At 34.6% G+C, this 17,788-nt stretch overlaps 1 protein-coding gene across 4 annotated transcripts in view; it reads left to right on the top strand.

The window, feature by feature from the left end:
- Positions 1–17,788, top strand: part of MAP3K13 (mitogen-activated protein kinase kinase kinase 13) — a 143,257-nt gene that overhangs the window by 21,595 nt on the left and 103,874 nt on the right. Inside the window, exon 1 of one of the 4 annotated variants that reach the window (XM_019735852.2) lies at positions 7,015–7,135. The exons of 2 other annotated variants lie outside the window; for them this stretch is intronic. The gene's annotated coding sequence lies outside the window, so the exon portion shown is untranslated. Of the gene's footprint in view, positions 1–7,014; positions 7,136–10,610; positions 10,750–17,788 lie in introns of those variants that run through there. One more of the 4 variants, XM_074328977.1, reaches the window with a different exon arrangement.

The following is a 17,788-nucleotide window of genomic DNA, read 5'->3' on the forward strand; positions in this document are numbered from 1 at the left end:
ATTTAACTCACACCCAAAGTGCTTATATCAATTAACATTCCCTGAATATATAAGACAAAAAGGGAATCATTGAGAATTCTACCAATCTCATGATTATGAAAGTCAAGTAGGAAAAGGAAATAATTTATGATCTCCTAGGATATCAATTCAGATTTGCTTTCTCAAAACACAATGATGTCAAAATTCCTTTAAAATGTGACAGCAGAGAGTTACAGACAATACACAATGTTAAGAAGTGATATCGTGTCCCCTTAGTTGTTATTAATTGTGAAAGCCAACACCCTAGGCTGAATGAAATGCTATGAGAGCTGTAATTCTGTCTTCCAGGTTGAATGTTGCATTAGCTTTTTGTTTCTTAGCCTCAAGAGGTTCTTTCAGACAATATATGCAAGATGCATTAATGAGAGCTATTTATTGTAGAACTTTTAGTTTAGAAACCCAAACATTTAGAAAAGAAGACATTATGTTTTGACTATTGGTAAAATTGGTTTTCTTTAAACATTAAAAATTTCTATCAGAATTACATTAAGGTAATAAGTGATTATATTAATAACTCTAGTTCGATGATATCAGACTAGACTAGAATCAATTTTAGAAAAATTATTAACCCTATGTATCTTTCCCATGACATTTTCAATAAGCTCCTGTGCATTACTCCTCTAATGGCTTAGAGATATAAAAGATATAAAATAAATCTTTACTTGGTGCAAGTATTGCCTTATAGACTGAGGACTGTTTAAAATTAGATGGAGAATATCAGAGCAAAGCTTTCAAATTTATGCTTAGCCTGTTTTATGAAGACCTAATGCTAAAGTAGTATCTTAATTTACTTGGCACAGAATTACATATGACAACTGTTTCCATTTTCCTAGTACACTGTGCAGTGCACATGTCAGGGTTTCAGTTGTTGTCATATGAATTAGAATTTGAAGCACAGTCACCAATTCTTGTATAAACACTTATGTTTACATTATGTGTGTGTTTATACACATGTATATACAGTAGTCTCCCCCCTTCTCCATTCGGGGATATGTTCTAAGACCTCCCCAATGCATGCTTGAAACCACAGATAGTATCAAACCTATACACAGAGGGTGCCAAAAATGTATACACATGTTTAAAAAGGAAAAACTGTATTAAAATTGTAATAGTTAACATATACTGATAGCAAAAGATGAATACAAGTCACATTTGACTTCTGCAATTACAAGAGGTGCTCAGAGTGGTTACCATCAGGTCCAGACACTTCTGATTATAGTGAACTACTGCTTGAGCAACGTTGACTGAAGTGTCCACTTGTATACATTTTTTTGGCACCCTGCTATAGTTAGTTCTCACTTAATGTTGTCAATAATGTTGTCAACTTTAAACAAAATGATGTATAAGGAAACTAATTTCACCATTGTCTAATTGATTTAAACAAGAGTTAAGTTTCTGTGGCATCTTATCAACGTTATAATGAAACAACGTTGAATGGAATGATGTTATTCAAAGTCCTGCTGTATACTTTTTCCTATACATGCATACCTGTGATAAAGTTTAATTTATAAATAAGGCACAGTAAGAGATTAACAACAATCACTAATAATAAAACAGAATAATTATAACAATATACTGTAATTAAAGTTATGTGAATGTGGTCTCTCTAAATATCTTATTGTACTGTACTTACCTTTTCATTTAAAGGAAACACTTTACAGTTTCTCTTTGACATATTTGAATTGCCAGCATCACTGCTCTTGCATTTTGGGGCCATTATTAAAATAAGGGTTACTTGAACACAAGCAATTCACTACTGAGATAGTCCATATGATAACCCAGATGGCTACTAAGAGACTAACGTGTGGGTAGCTGTACAGCATGGATACTGTAGATGAAGGAATGATTCACATCCTGGGCAGGATGGAGTGGGAAGGTGCGAGATTTCATCATGCTACTCAGAATGGCGTGCAACTTAAAACTTATGAATTGTTTATTTCTGGAATTTTTCATGTAATATTTTTGAACCACAGTTGATTGTGGGTAACTGAAACCATGGAAAGCAAAATTGCAGCTAAGGGGGGACCACTGTATACTCATATATATTAATTTGTGTATATGTGCACTCACCACCCAAGTATATGTATATACATTATGTGTGTGTATAGAATTGGTAGGAACTTAGTATATATTCATCAGTCTCAAATAGCATTGATTAAGTGTCTCAGTATAGTTGACACTGATTTTCCTGTAAGTGTGTAGCTAAGCTCTAGCTACAGATATAAAGGATAAATAATATATGGTTACATAAATAGCAATAGCAACTAGTGGGAAATATGATAAATTCAAGATTTTCTTCATTTTTCTTCTTTGAATCTAAAGCATTTATTGTAATTTGTCATGCAAGGCCATAGTTCATAAAGTTTAAATTATAGGTATCCTGTGTTTTAATAGCAAGCTCACATTACAGCATAGCTGGCCATTATGATTTCTACCCAAGTATACATTTATAGGAATGGAGAGAGAATTTGTAGCCCAAGAAGTAGGAAGGTCACCTCCTATAAAGACATTCTATACTTTCAATTTCAGGATTTATCTTAAAAGCTCATGCAACTTTTGCATTCTTCTCCTGTTTCAATATATTTTCCTCCAGACAAAGCTGATGCTGCATGAAGATTCATCCTGTGGCTTCAGATGCAGGATCATCATGCTTTCAGAAGCATGACAATAAATGGAATCCCATTTCCCAAAAACCTTTAAATCAGAAGTGCTTCCTTGTAAGAAAATTTTGACTTCTGTGGTCTGAGTTCCATTTAAACTTTACTGAAAGTATAAAGGTCTCTCGAGTCACCTCCCCTGCCATCAATGATCTATTTTTAACCAACTGTCTTCTGGTCTTTTGTGTATCATTTCTTGGACAGTGCATTTGATGAAACCCTTATTCTTTGATCTTTATTTTATCTTGGTTTCCAGGAAAATTTCCCTATCCTGTTTCTTTTCAAAATCCTTTGGCCATTCCTTCCCTGTCTTCTTTGCTACTCCTCTCTTTCCCTGATTGTGTTTCTGTCCCCAGTTTATTTTTAACTTCTCCTTCCTCATTCTATATCACCTTTCTTAGCTATTCCAGTTCTCTCCTCTCACCTGAACTCTCAGCTTGTAATATCCAGATGCCTTTGGAACAAATCAACTAGGGCACTTTAGCGTCCCTTCATATTTGGCGTTTATAAACTCACTCCCACATCCCAGTGCCTTGCACAGAGTCTAGCATAGCAGGGGCCAACAAATATTTATTGAATTAATGGATGAAATGAATCTCATTCCCCTTTAAACCATCTTCCTCTCTAATTTTCATCTTTGGTCACTGGTATCACTGTTCTTATCACTGCTCTCTGCTATTACAAATTTTTTGTGGTTTTTTTCTGTGGAAATGTATCATATATATATGTTCTTTTCATTGTATTTTCATGACTTTTACCTTATTGAGACCCTTGTCACCTCATTCCAAGGTTACTCCCAGTTTCACATCTGGCCTCTTTGGTTCTAATCTCTCTCTCCAAGCTATTTCTACCATAGCTACCCTAATAACTTTTAAAATATTTTTTATTGTTTTAATAAGCTTTTTATTTGGGAAATAATTTTAGGTTTACAAAAAAGTTTGCAAATATTTTTTATTGTTTTAATAAGCTTTTTATTTGGGAAATAATTTTAGGTTTGCAAAAACAGTACCTTTACCAATTTCTCCTGATGTTAACATCTTGTATAAACATGGCTCAATTGTCAAAATTAAGAAGTTAATTTTGTATATGATTGTTAACTAAACTCATTTATTCAGTTTTCATCAGATTTTCCACTACTGTACTTTTTTGTATTCCAGGATGCCACATTGCCATTTAGCATATCTATTTATTTTTAAGTAGGTATAACCAGCTTTGGTAAAAATTCAAAAAGGACGTAAGGATATATAAGTCTCTTTCCACCTCTGAACCATAGCTATGCAGTCCCTCTTCTAGACACAACCCGCTGTTTCTTGTTTCTTGCATAGTCTCCCACATTCTCTCTCTGCACACACACACCGTTGCATTCTAAATATACTACTCTTACCTTACTTTTTAAAACTTAATATTGCTTGATCACTCTTTATCAGTAACACAAAGTTGCTTATGTTTTCATTCCAGCATCTCATTGTATATCTGTACTGTAATTTGATTGACTAATTCCCTACTGATTAGCATTTTTTGCAAACAATGCTGCAGTGAATATCCATGGCCATGCGTCATTTCACATGTGTAGGTTTTTAGTTTTTGCTACGTAAAAGGGTATGTGCGTTCATAATGTGATTGCCAGTTTGCTTTCCAGAGGGGTCCTACCAATTTATCCTTCATTATTTTCCCATAATCTCACCAATATTGTGTCTTATGAGACCTTTGAATTTTGTCACTTTGATAAGTTAAAATATAGATTAAAATTATGTCATTGTACTTTTAATTTGCATTTCTCTTATGGTGAATGTGTTGTAATGTCTTTTCATATATTTAAGAGCCATTTATATTTCTTCGTCTGTGAACAGTTCATATACTTTGCCCATTTTTCAGTTAGGTTATTAAAATATTCTTCTTACTATTATGTTTTCTTGCTTTAAAATCTTTCGGATTTTCCTATTTTCGGATTCATTAATTTAAAATTACCATTTTCATGTACCATTTTCAAGACTTTACATCATATGTTTCAACTCATTTCACACTAGTTTCCAACAACCACTGCTGCTCTGACCAGTCTGGTTTCCATACTCTCCTAAGGGTATACTTGTGTCATGCTCGTTCCTTCTATCATGCCTTCTTTCTTTGTGTACCCCTCTTTCCCCTCCCCTTGTATCTCCTCTTTTGAGACAGAGATCATTGCCACTTTCTACAATTGAATAAACTTCCTTTTAATTTCAAGTGGACTTCTAGAAAGAATAATTAATTGATAGTTTATAAATAGAAAATGATAACCACTAAGAGACAGCACCAAATTATGAAAAACAAAAAAAAACCAACAACCCAAAAACCTGCTCATATTAAACTAACCACTTAAGAGTTCTAGTGGATTGGTATGCCATAGTCATATCTTTATTTATTAAGGCATTTTATTCTTTTTTGATAAATTCGGTATATTTGAGGAGTTATTCTTATTTGATATATTTGAGAAGTTAAAAAAAGGTAAGCTACACGAGAGTAGGTGATTTTGTAGCTGATCAAACTTGTGTACCCAAAGTGATGCATAGATCAATGTTAAACTGAAGGTCTCTAAAAACAGAACTCTGTTCTCTGTTTCAGAACTCTTTTCTTGATCTTGACTGCTCCATATGTATTTACTAAAACTTGACGAATACATGGACATTAAGTAAATGCAGTTAGGCTTAAAAAGGATACTTCCTGTGACAGAGTACACAGGCATGACCCCAAATTATCTTAATAGTTTGGAAAGATGGGCTAAAACCAATAAGGTGGAATAGAAAAGAATTGAACGTAAAGTTCTGCATTTCATCTCCAAAATTAGTTGAAAAAAAAAAGAGAATACAGTCATGTATCTGGTTTGATGTAGTTTGTATGACAAAAACTTCGGAGTCTGCTAACTTAAGAGTATAATGCATTCAAAATCTAATACAATCTTGAGTTGCATTTATACAATTATAGCATCCAGATTAAGGATCTTGACAGTTACGCACCTATTTTTTTCTTCATCAGACCTTATTTGGAGTATTTTATTCAGTTCTAGGTTTTATATTTTCAAAGGGACATTTTAAAATTAAAGTACCTGTATTGTTTTTCTATTGCCGCTATACCAAAATTATCACAAATTTAGTGGCTTAAAATAATGCAAATGTATTACCTTACAATCTGTAGTTAAAAATCCAAGATGGATTTCAGTAGGCCAAAACCAATGTGTCATCAGGGCTGCATCCCTTTCTGGAGAATCCAGGGGAGAACCTGTTTCCTTGCCTTTCCCAAATTGTAGCAGCTCCCTTCCTCCATCTTCAAAGCCAGCACAAGTCACGTCCTCACTTCACCTGTCTCTGACCACAGCCTGGAAACGTTCACGCTTTTAGAGGATTCGTGGGATTATATTGGACCCATCGGGAAAATCTCCCCATCTCAAAATCCTTAACCTTAATGGCAGGTGCAAAATCCCTTTTGCCATGCAAGATAGCAGGTGCACAGATTCTGGGGATTTAGGGAGGGCATGCACCTCTTCTGGGTGCCACCATTCGTCTGCCTCCCCCAGTGCTTCTTACAGAGGATCACCAGGATATTGGAGGAGCCAAACTGGATACAGAGAATCAGACAAAGAACAACTGAAGATGATCCCAAAAGTCATGCCTGGGAAAGTATGAAATAGTAAAGTGATTAGTGCACTAAGTACATAATAAATGGTTTCTGCTTTGAAGGCGAATGCTACAAACTACAGAAATACAGTAGCTCAGAAGGGAAAGAATTTACGGATGTGGAAGGGGATGAAGCAGCATAACATTTGTCTTGCAAAGAACAGAATTTGGGATCCAAGTTTTCACTTTACATTAGATCAGCAGGTGGTTTCAATGTTAGAAAGCACTAAGTTTAACAAGAACTCGGTATTATTTTCCTAACTAGTGAGGGTCGGGGGTAATGAGGGACTACAGTAGAGAAGCAGCTTTCTGGCTTCTTTTGCCATTTGCTGAATGTATAGATTCAGAGGAGGAGGGAGAACTTTTACCAAAGGAAGAAAGCAAAATTTTTGAAGCTCAGAGAAATACATATATATACATGTATGTATACATATATATTTAGTTTTCCTTCCCAGGAACATATGGGAACGAAATCCCCTCTAAAACTAAAGCCCAGTCATCAGGGGTTATTGAGATTTTTCAGGCTTTCCCTATAATCTTCCTCACATTTGTCTCTTTAAATGCACTGAAATCAACCTTTAAGAAGTTGCTGATAGTGGTTATCAAGCAGGAGTTAAATTAACAAACCCTCCCACCTCCCTCACGGGGTGGTAGCTTCCAAGGCCAGAGTCAATGTGTATCAGTGTGAACCTGATCCAGAAACAGCCCACAAGGGAACAAAGTTTAGTCTGTGAGGAAATGGGTGGCTGCTGATAGTTTCATGCTGTCTGTCCAGGCTCAGCTTTCTGTGGTGTAAGTAGTTTTATTTTTAAAATTACGATATTTGAATGGAAAAGGGATTGTAGGAATAATTGCCATCTAAGATTAGATTAAAGTCCTGCCTGGCCCCAAATCTTGTGTGCTAGACCTACTTAAAAGAAAGATTTGGCTTTTCACAAGTAGTTTTATGTTAAAAAAATGAAAAGGAAAGCCACGAAGTTTCTCAGCAAATGTTCTACTGCTTGCATAAGATGATTTTTTAATAGCTTATCTGTGTTGAGGGAAGTTGTTTACCATCAGAAAGTAAAAGTGAGTGAATAGATATCTGTTGCCCAGAGATTGATTATTTCTACGTAGTGCTTAGATTTCTCCCTGATGTTCTTTCCAGATGCTTTTCCTTTAATTTAGGTTCATGTTACAAGTTTATGTTAGCAAATATTTAGTAGCCTCTCAGGTAATTACACTGAAGGTTTTGATGTTCAAATAAATTAAATAAATGAGAATAAAGTAGAACTTTAATACTGTGTACTAAAATGTTGGAATCCTAGATTTGAGAGCAGCAGAATGTATTTTCAAAGAGTTGGAATTTTGGGAAATGGATGGAAATAGCAAGCAGCCTTAGAAATTTCATGCAACTTTGGAGAAATCTGTTTTTAAGATTTTGACATGCATAATAATTTTCCAGACTAAGTTCCTAGTACTAGCATGTATAAAATTAATTTCATATACGAAGTTGGAATGGCTGTATTTCAGTTGCTATACTTCTATGTTGAGATTAGGATTCCAGGAACTGCACAAGCATTGTTGTTGCACAAGCATTGACTTCACTGAGTGCAGCTATGATTAGAATGTTAAGGTTGCGTTTGGTGTTCGAAAGGTTGGTATTTTCTATTTCCCTTTTGCCACAATGTATTTAAAAACAAAAACAAAACAAAACAAAAAACTCCCAGAACAGGACAAATTTATGGTTTTGAATATAGAAACAAAGTTTGATGTGGTTAAACATTTTTTGCGGGAAACGAGTAAACTCGTCATATCGCCTCTAGTTGGAACCGGCAAAAATTTTGCAAAGTAAATAAATAGAGACCTCTTTTTAAACTAAAACACTGAAAGTTTCATAGAAAAATATCAAATAGATCGAAAGATATGAATATTTTACGGAAAGTCTAATTTTGGCGAGAAAATGTCAAAAAAGCCCCGCGTTACGACGCGATTTGGCGGGAAAATGCCCGCTTACAAAGTTAATATACAAAAGTTATGAAGGCTGGCTAGTTGGTCAGTAGCCTTTTAAATCACTTAGGAAGTGCTGAGGAGACAGATTGTTTATGTAGAAATACACTGTATTTCCTCTTTCCTCTATCTTCATCTCAGACCTCAGGGACATTTAGTCTATTTCTCTAGCCTGCTTCTTATTCCTGTTGGACTGAGCAGGAGCCCAGATGGTGGTACTGGGCCCCATCTGACTCTTGATGGGATGGAAGCCCAAGACACACTGTCCTACGCAGGCTCTAGGACTATAATGAAGTGAAATCTTTACTCATCCTTTAGATTGATAAATTTCAATGATTTTAGGTTCCTGAGCTGATTAACTTCCCCAACTCAATAGCCTCTGCTGGGCCAAGTTGCTTATTTAGTTGTTAGTTCATGGGGTGGGAGGTTGGGGGTGGGGAAAGGAGCCAACATGGAAGGGGAGACTGTAACCATGGGAACAGCTATTTCCTAAAGGATTGAAATACTTCAGTGTTTTAAAAACACCATGCCTGTGTGTACTGGCTGAATCTTAACCTCCAGTAGCTGCCTCTAACACCCAAACCCTTGACCATGCCCTACAAAGCCTACATGATCAACTTCTGACCATTTGTTTAGCATCATGCCCAGCATTGTCCTCCTTAGTCAGTTTGCTCCAGGTTCCTAGGAACACATCCAACTTGTTTCTGCCTGCAGGCCTCTGCTGCCTGGAAAGAGCTTCCCCTACTTTGTTTCTTCCCTCCCTTCGTTCAGATCTCTACTCAAATGCCTCTTCCTCAAAGACACCAATACCCCACATCCACTGTATTTTTCCTTTACCCTGATATACTTTTTTTTTAAAATAACTACCTGGCATTATTTAATTTATTTGAATATATATATTTAATTTATTTTCTATAGATATCTAAAATACATGTAGTATTTCCCACAAGAACACAAGTTCTATGAAGGCAAGAACTTCTTTGACTGAAATAAAAATTACAGTGTATATACCATGATCAAGGAGTATAAAATTCAAAATTGTTAAGATGCCAATTCTCCCTAAATTAATCTATATATCCAATGTAATCCCTATCAAAATTCAAGCAGGCATTTTTGAAGAAATTGTCAAGTGATTCTAGAATTTATCTGGAAATGCAACTTATATAGAATGGCTAAAACAATCTTAAAAAGGAACTGTAAAGCTACAATAATCAAATATTGCCCTAAGGATAGACAAATATATCAATGCAACAGAACAGTGCATCCAGAAATAGACCCACACATATGAAGTCAATTGATTTTTGATCAGGGTGCTAAGCCACTTCAATGGGAAAAGGGTAGTCTTTTTAAACACGTTTCTGGAACAAATGGATTTTCTTGTGGACAAAAAAGAAACTTCACATCTTTTTCACTCCATACACAAAATTAAATAGACGTGGGTCATAGATCTAAACATGAAACTCAGAACCAGAAAGCTAGAAAAAAATAAAGGAAAAATATCTTTATAATCTTGGGGTATATAAAGATTTATCGAGCAGGACACTAAAAGCACTAACTATACAAGTAAATTAAATAAAATCAAATGAGTTTATGTACTTACTGGAAGACTTCTCAGGACTTGTAATATGCTAATGTTTCTAGTAAGAGGGTCATGCAGCATTTCCCCCAGTGTTTGACCACTGAATCTTGTTTTCATCTGGAGCATTTAACTAACATGCAGGAGTGATAGAATATGCCATAGAATATACTTGGAGAAGTGTTGCTTTGGCTCTGTCCTCAAAACATACTATTTTTGAGAGCTGTAATAAGTTTCTCCTTCTTTGGTGTGAATTAATGTAATTTCATCCAATTTAACAACCAGAGTAAAGAAAACCTTTCTGCCAAAAGAACTGTGATCACACCCCACTCCAGATTGACTGATCAGCCAGCCAATGTCGCAGTTGTTATTACTGATAGGCCAGTGTCACATTAGACTGGAATTCGCCATAGTAAGAGGAATAAAGAGTGATTAAAGGTGCAAAGCATTTTACATTTTCCCTGCTGCTGGTTCCATATGCTTGTTAGGCCTGCTCTGCCCTGCTCCCTCACTGCCTGTCAAATTCCAAGTTGTTAACCCTTTGCCTCTTTCAGATTGCTCAACTCCTTTGGTTCTCCCAGTTCCTAATTGCTTGAAGGCCTTTTTTTTTCTGTGGCATTCCTAGTCTCTGACTCATAGTTCACTGTCCAAATCAGATTCCTCTACCTGCTGTTGCTGCCCATCAGCTGATTTTTATGGTATATAAATTGTCACATAAGAAGTAGGAGCAGAACCACAAGAAAAAGTAGAAGGAAGCCAAAGCCAAACTCCACCGAGACCAGAGCTCTTGGCCCAAGGCTCTTACTGCTCAGGGAAAGAGATCTCAGGAAGAAGTCAAATGGTATGTAATGCCAGGAAAAATATAGAGAGAAAAGAAAGCTTAAGAAAATGTCCCTATATTGTCTCTGGATTGTATTTAAAAAATTGAACCACTATAGTAGATATTGGTTTGTCATGAATATGAAAAGCTAATAACCAGATATGGAAATGTCATCTGAATAGAGCTTACTAGAAAGACTATACATGACTAGAAGTTAAGAGGCTTTAATTTTAGATCTTCCACTAATTTGCTTTATAATAGTAAGTAAATATATTCTTTTGTTTTTTATTTTTATTTATTTTTTAAAGATTTTTAATTAAAATATAGCTAACATACAATAATATATTAGTTTCTGGTGTATACAATAGTTATTCAACACGTATATGAGTGTACCTAAAGAAGTGATCACCATGATAAGTCCAGCAACCATCTGACACTGTACTACGCTATCACAATATTATTGACTGTATTCCCTATGCTGTACATTACCTCCCTATGACTTACTTCTTTTATACCTGGAAATTTGAACCTCTTACTTCCCTTCACCTTTCTCCCTCCTTTTTAGTTTTCTCAGTTACAGTTGACATTCAGTATTATTTTATATTAATTTCAGGTGTATATTATAGTAAATATATTCTTTACAGAGAAAAATCATTGCCCTCACCCTCATTGCAAAGAAAAATGATATGTGTATATATGTGTGTGTCTGTGTATGTATATATGTACACACACGTACTTGCATACCAGGCTTTGTCACAGATACTTTCTCATGTGTTATCTCATTTAATCATCTCTGTCCATATCTCACCTTTGTCATCTGGAAAGGAGATAATGTCTCACTCTGCCTTCCTCACAAAACAACAGATATAATCATAGCCAGATAAGAACATATACTACTTTCAGCATTACTCTAGAATTAAGGAATAAATCATGAATGCTGTGTTGAGAGATGTATACCAGTATTTCCTTAGCAAAATGGTGTGATGAATTCTGGTACAGTTTATTTGAAAAAACATTTGCAGACCAAACTTAGGAGAAACAATTTACACAGGATATTTCATAGACATCAAAGACAATTATGGAACACCTGGAAAGTACAGAACAACCTTTTTTCTACTTCTCAATAAATTGTAACTCAAAGTAAACAGCTTTCACAATACTTTATGACACACTGTATCAAAGAAAAACAGGCAAGAGAGATACTTAAACAAATAAGTAAGGGCAGGATAACAACATAGATGACAATAAAAATTTTACATTAGAAATTGAAAACCAGTTTTTAGCCTGTATTAAAATAGGATGAGAAGTACCACAGAAGGCACCTAGGGTTCTGGGCGCCAAATGGATTGATGTTTGTATAACTCTACTGCTTATTAACCTGGAGCTGGGAGCGAAAAGAAATTTGATCACTTTTCTAACAGGCTGATCCTTTATTATAATCAGAATGGCAAGTTTAGAAGCTACTGAACCCCACCTGTAGGCTGTTTTTCCATTGTTCTTATAACTTTCAAAATTTAATAAGGGGGTGGGGGTGGGGGCACAACAGCTGCCAAGTGTCTGGGAACCTACAAGATTTCCTCACTGCAGTTCCCTAAAATAACCAGGGGATCATAAACTAGCAAACAAACTCATCAAAGAAAGACCATAAAAAATTACTATTTGAAAAAGGCTGCCTATATAATCTACTATCTGGAAAATGATTAGATAATAAAGTCCAAAGGAACAGACATGAAAAACAAAGTGGCACTGTGAAAGAGAAAATAATTTTGTTAAACCTTTTTCCAGTTGAAAGATTCAAGAGTAAAGTATTCAAACAAAACAACACAGTTAAGAAATCATACAAGACACACATTAGAAGCAATAAATAGCAAATTGGAAATCAACATGTAGGTGGGTGAATAAAGAAAAATAACAGAAAACATGAAAAACTTACAAACTAGTACAAAAGTTACCTTTGCACAATACCAAAGTCAGCTTTACTCAAATTTTGATATTTGTTTTTTATTTCTAGCTTTTCCTTTTGATTCTCTTTTATACTTTCCATCTCAATGATTAAGTTCCCCATTTGTTCATGCTCGTCTTTTCCACCAGATTCAACAGAGGGAGTCACTGTGGTGGCAGTTAAAATAATCCATACATAAATTAAAACTTGTAGAACTGTCCACCATAGAAAGTCAATTTTACTGTGTGATAATTCACACACACACACACACACACACACACACACACATAAAAAAAATTATGACCTGTTTAAAAAAACAATAATAGGGGCCAGCCCAGTGGCTCAGGCTAAGATTGAACACGGCACCTTGAGCTGAGCTGCCGTTGAGCTCCCGGATGGCTCAGTTGGTTGGAGCGTGGGCTCTCAACCACAAGGTTGCCAGTTCAATCCCTCGAGTCCCGCAAGGGATGGTGGGCTGTGCCCCCTGCAACTAGCAACCGGACCTGGAGCTGAGCTGCGCCCTCCACAACTAAGATTGAAAGGACAACAACTTGACTTGGAAAAAAAAAAAGTGCTGGAAGTACACACTGTTCCCCTTCCCCAATAAAATCTTAAAAGAAAAAAACAATAATAATGCACAATAGAGTTAAGAGCATATAAAGAAGTAAAATATGTAAGAACAAGAGCACAAAAGGTGGGAAGGAAATTGTGTAATATAATACGATGTAGACTGTAATAAATTAAAACTATACAATGTAATCTCTAAAAGAGTGGGCCTCAAAGTGTAGTCAGATCCCCAGCAGCAGCAGCCCCTGAGATCTTGCTAGAGATGAAATTCTCTGGCTCCCCTGCAGACCTAACTGAATCGGAAACTTCGGGTATGGCACAACAATCTGTTGTTCTGATGCATGATAAAATTTAAGAACCATTACTTTAGAGCAAGAGTTGGGAAACTTTTTCTATAAAGGGCCAGATAATAAATATTTTAGGCTCTGTGGTCTCTGTAGCAACTATTTAACTCTGCCACGGTAGCATGAAAACAGCCATCGATGATACATAGAATACAGTGGGGCATTTCGTGTATGTAAATTATATGTCAATCGAAGGTTTTTCTAAAGTACAGAATAAGAGTCTGGAATAAAATCTGCCATTCACATTAGGTGATATCCTTATTGCAGATAAAATAAGGTAAAATATGGGGAATGAGTATACATTCTTCGAGAAGAAAGATGGGGAAGACGGTCCCAACAGAGGAAACATTTATAACACTTGGGAAGATGTATGGGAATGAAGGAAATTTGGGATACTGTTACATGCAACGGGAGCTAGCAAAACATTTTCACCAGGGGAATGAAAAATCAGATTGTATTTTAGAAAGATCACTCCTATATGAATTGAAGGAGAAAGAGATTAGAAATAGGGAGATAAGTTTAGAAGATATTGTTACAGTCCAGATGAGAGAAAATAATCTAAGGCAAAGACTGGGAATGAAGAGTAGGGAGTGGCACTTGAATGATATTTAGATGGAGTCAATTGGATTTAGTGACTGGCTGGATTTATTAAAATATTAGCAAACATTTGTGAGCCAGTCATTGAGCTTTGGGCTGTCATGCTTTTTATCTCATTCAACCTTAACAACAGCCATATAGGTAGGTGTTACAATTATCACCATCACCACTGTCATCATCTTCATTTTACAGATAGTGCTGGGTAACTTGCCCAAGGTTATACAGCTTGAAAGTGGCAGAGCCACTGTTTATAACATACAGTTTCTCAGTAATAAATTGTGGGAATTCTTAAAATAATTTATGTCCAAAATTGCTAACATAATAAGAAGGAAAACAATAATGGAAAATTAATTTCATGACCAAATATAGAAAAATCAAGCAAATTGTAATATCAAAGGAAATATTTGATTTAAATCAAATCCTAGGAACACACAACCTATGCCATATTTTCAAAGGAACAATTAAATAGAATTTCATATAAGTATATTTCTTTCTCTTTATATTAATTTTCCCCAAAAAGTCTTTAGCAGCAAATGTAAACTTTATTAGTATAGCTAAGAAAAGACATAATGTTGAAATCATATTTCAATATCATTAAAAGGAGTCAATATTTTTACATAAAATATATAAAATACTTGTCATAATGTTCAGAAACATGATAAACCAGAGATTAAATTTAATACCATATGAAAAGTCTCTTAAGCACTGCTAGAGGAAAACTATATGCATTAAGTTTCTCAAAAAGAAAATATATATTGATGACACTGATACATTTTACTATTTTAACAATATAATTTAAAAATCTATCATCCAATAAAGTTTTCAGATCATTTTTAACAGTGATCCTCCAATTAGTTAAAAATACATGTTATCAAACAGATTTTTGTTCAGTATTTCTAAAGAATATATACTCGTTGATGAAAACTAGAGTTATGCCTAATAGCAGAAGGTGGTTCAATATCAGGAAAAAGTAAGACTGGTGCAGTCATTATGGTAAATAGTATGGAGTTCCTCCAAAAAGTTAAAACTACATTACAATCCAACAATCCCACTACTGGGTATAAATCCAAAAAGAAAAAAAAAAAAAGAAATCAGGATCTTGAAGAGATATCTGCACTCCCATGTTCATTGCAACATTGTTCACAATAGCTAAGACATGGAAGCAACCTGTGTCCATCAATGGATGAATAGATTTAAAAATGTGGTATATATACACATGGAATATTATTCAACCATAAAAAGGAAACCCTGCCATCTGTGACAACATAGATGACCCTGGAGAATATTATGCTCAGTAAAATAACTCAGAGAAAGACAAATACTGTATTATCTCACTTACATGTGGAATCTAAAAACATTGAACTCAAAACAGATTAGAATGGCAGTTACCAGACACTGGGAAGTGGGGAAAATGGAAGATATTGGTTAAAGGGTACAAACTTTCTGTTATAAGGTGAATAAATTCTGGAGATATAATGTACAACATGGGAATGATGTTTAGGAATGCCATATTATATACTTGAAATTTGTTTTTTTTAATAATAGACTTTATTACTTTTCAAGCAGTTTTAGGTTTATCCAGAAGTGAGCAGAAAGTACAAAAAGTTCCCATATTGCTACTCACCCCCACCCAGTTTTCCCTATTTTAGTATCTCCAGTAGTGTGGTACAATTGTTAGAATTGATGAGCCAATATTGACACATTATTATTATTAAGTAAAGTCCATCATTTACATTAGGGTTCATTCTTTGTGTTGCAGATTCTGTGTGTTTTGAAAAATGTGTAATGACATGTATTCACCGTTACAGTATCATACAAAGTAGCTTCACTGCCATAAAAATCTGTACTCCACCCCTTCATCCTTCCTTCTCTCCCCTGAATCCCTGGCAACCACTGATCTTTTTATTGTCTCCATAGTGTTGGCCTTTCCAGAATGTCATATAGTTAGACTCATACGTATATAAACCTTTCAGATTGGCTTCTTTCACGTAGCACAATTTGTTGTTTCTTCCCTTTCCCCCATCAGTCTCACTAAGTTATTCACAGTTTTATTCCTTTTTTTTTAAATCAGCTGTAGGCTTTATTGATTTTCTCTATTGTTTGTTGTTGTTGTTTTATTTCGTTGGTTTCTGTTCTTTTTTCCTTTCTTTGGGTTTAGTTTGTTCTACTTTTTCTACTTTTTATTTTGGTTTTAGTTAGTTCTACTTTTTCTAAAAATTTTTTGGTGGAAACAAGATCATTGTTTTTAAATCCTTCTCTAAAATACACATTTAAAGCTATAAAATTTCCTCTAAGCCCTATTTTTGTTGTTATCTTGTACATTTTGGTATGTTGTTCTTTAAATTTTCATTTAGTTTGAAATCTTTTCTAACTTCCCTTGTGATTTGTTCTTGCACCCATGGGTTATTAGATGTGTTTTTTAGTATCCAAATATTAGAGATTTTTTTTAGAAAGATATCTTACTTATATATAAAAAATATGTATCTTACTGACGTCTAATTTAATTTGTATGTGATCAGTGAACATACTCTTCAGTCTTTTGAAATTTATTGAGACTCATTTGAAGGCCCAGAATAAGGTCTATATCTGGTAAACTTCTTTGTGTTTATTCTGCAAGAATTCTTGTTTTGCATGTATTCTCCAGTTGTTAAGTGCCGTGTTCTATTAACATTAATTGAGTCAAGATTGTTGATAGTATTATTTAAGTCTAGCTACAGACTGATTTATATATATGCATATATATACACATACATACGTATTTCTATCTTTTACTAAGAAGGGGGTCTTAAAATTTCTATGATGTGGACTTACGTGTTTCTCTCTTTAGTTCTGTCAATTCTGTACTTTGCAGCTCTATTGTTGACTATATCCACTTTAGGATTGTTATGTCTCCTTGATGAAGTGGCTATTTTATTACTGTTAAATCTTCCTCTTTTTCTCTGCTAATACTCTTTGTCTTGAAGTCTATTTTGTCTTATAATGTAGTCGTGCGAGCTTTCTTATGCTTAGTACTTGCAGAGTATATCATTCCCACCACCCTTTACTTTCAAATAATCTCTATTTTTATAGTTGAGGTGTATTTCTTATAACTATGTATAGTTGAGTCTTACTTTTTTATCCATTCTCAGAGTCTCTAGCCTCTAGTCCACCTACATTTAATATATTTATAGATATGGTTGCACTTAGGTGTACTTTTATCTTTGTTTCCTGTTTATTCCATCTGGGTTTTGTTCCCCACATCCTCCCTTTATTGATTGATTGATTTCAGTTTATCAAATATTTTGTAGTAATCCATTTCAATTCATCTAATAACTGGTTAGCTATATCTTTATTTTATGTTTTAGTACTTGCTCTAGAGAGTTTACTATGTACCCTTAAATTATCACATTCTATTTATTAACATTAAATCATTTCTTATAAAATGCAAAAACTTGATATAAACTATATGACAATAAGAACACAAAAGTAGAGATCTAATAGAATTACTCTGCATTAGGGTAACATGAGGGACACTTGCAGTTTTGAAACTTTTCAGTATCTTGATGGGTAAATGAACCTATACAGATGATAATGTTGTATAGAATTTAATACACACACAAATGAGTACAAA

Source organism: Rhinolophus sinicus, linkage group LG01 (assembly GCF_036562045.2).
Source record: "Rhinolophus sinicus isolate RSC01 linkage group LG01, ASM3656204v1, whole genome shotgun sequence".
NCBI lineage: Eukaryota > Metazoa > Chordata > Mammalia > Chiroptera > Rhinolophidae > Rhinolophus > Rhinolophus sinicus.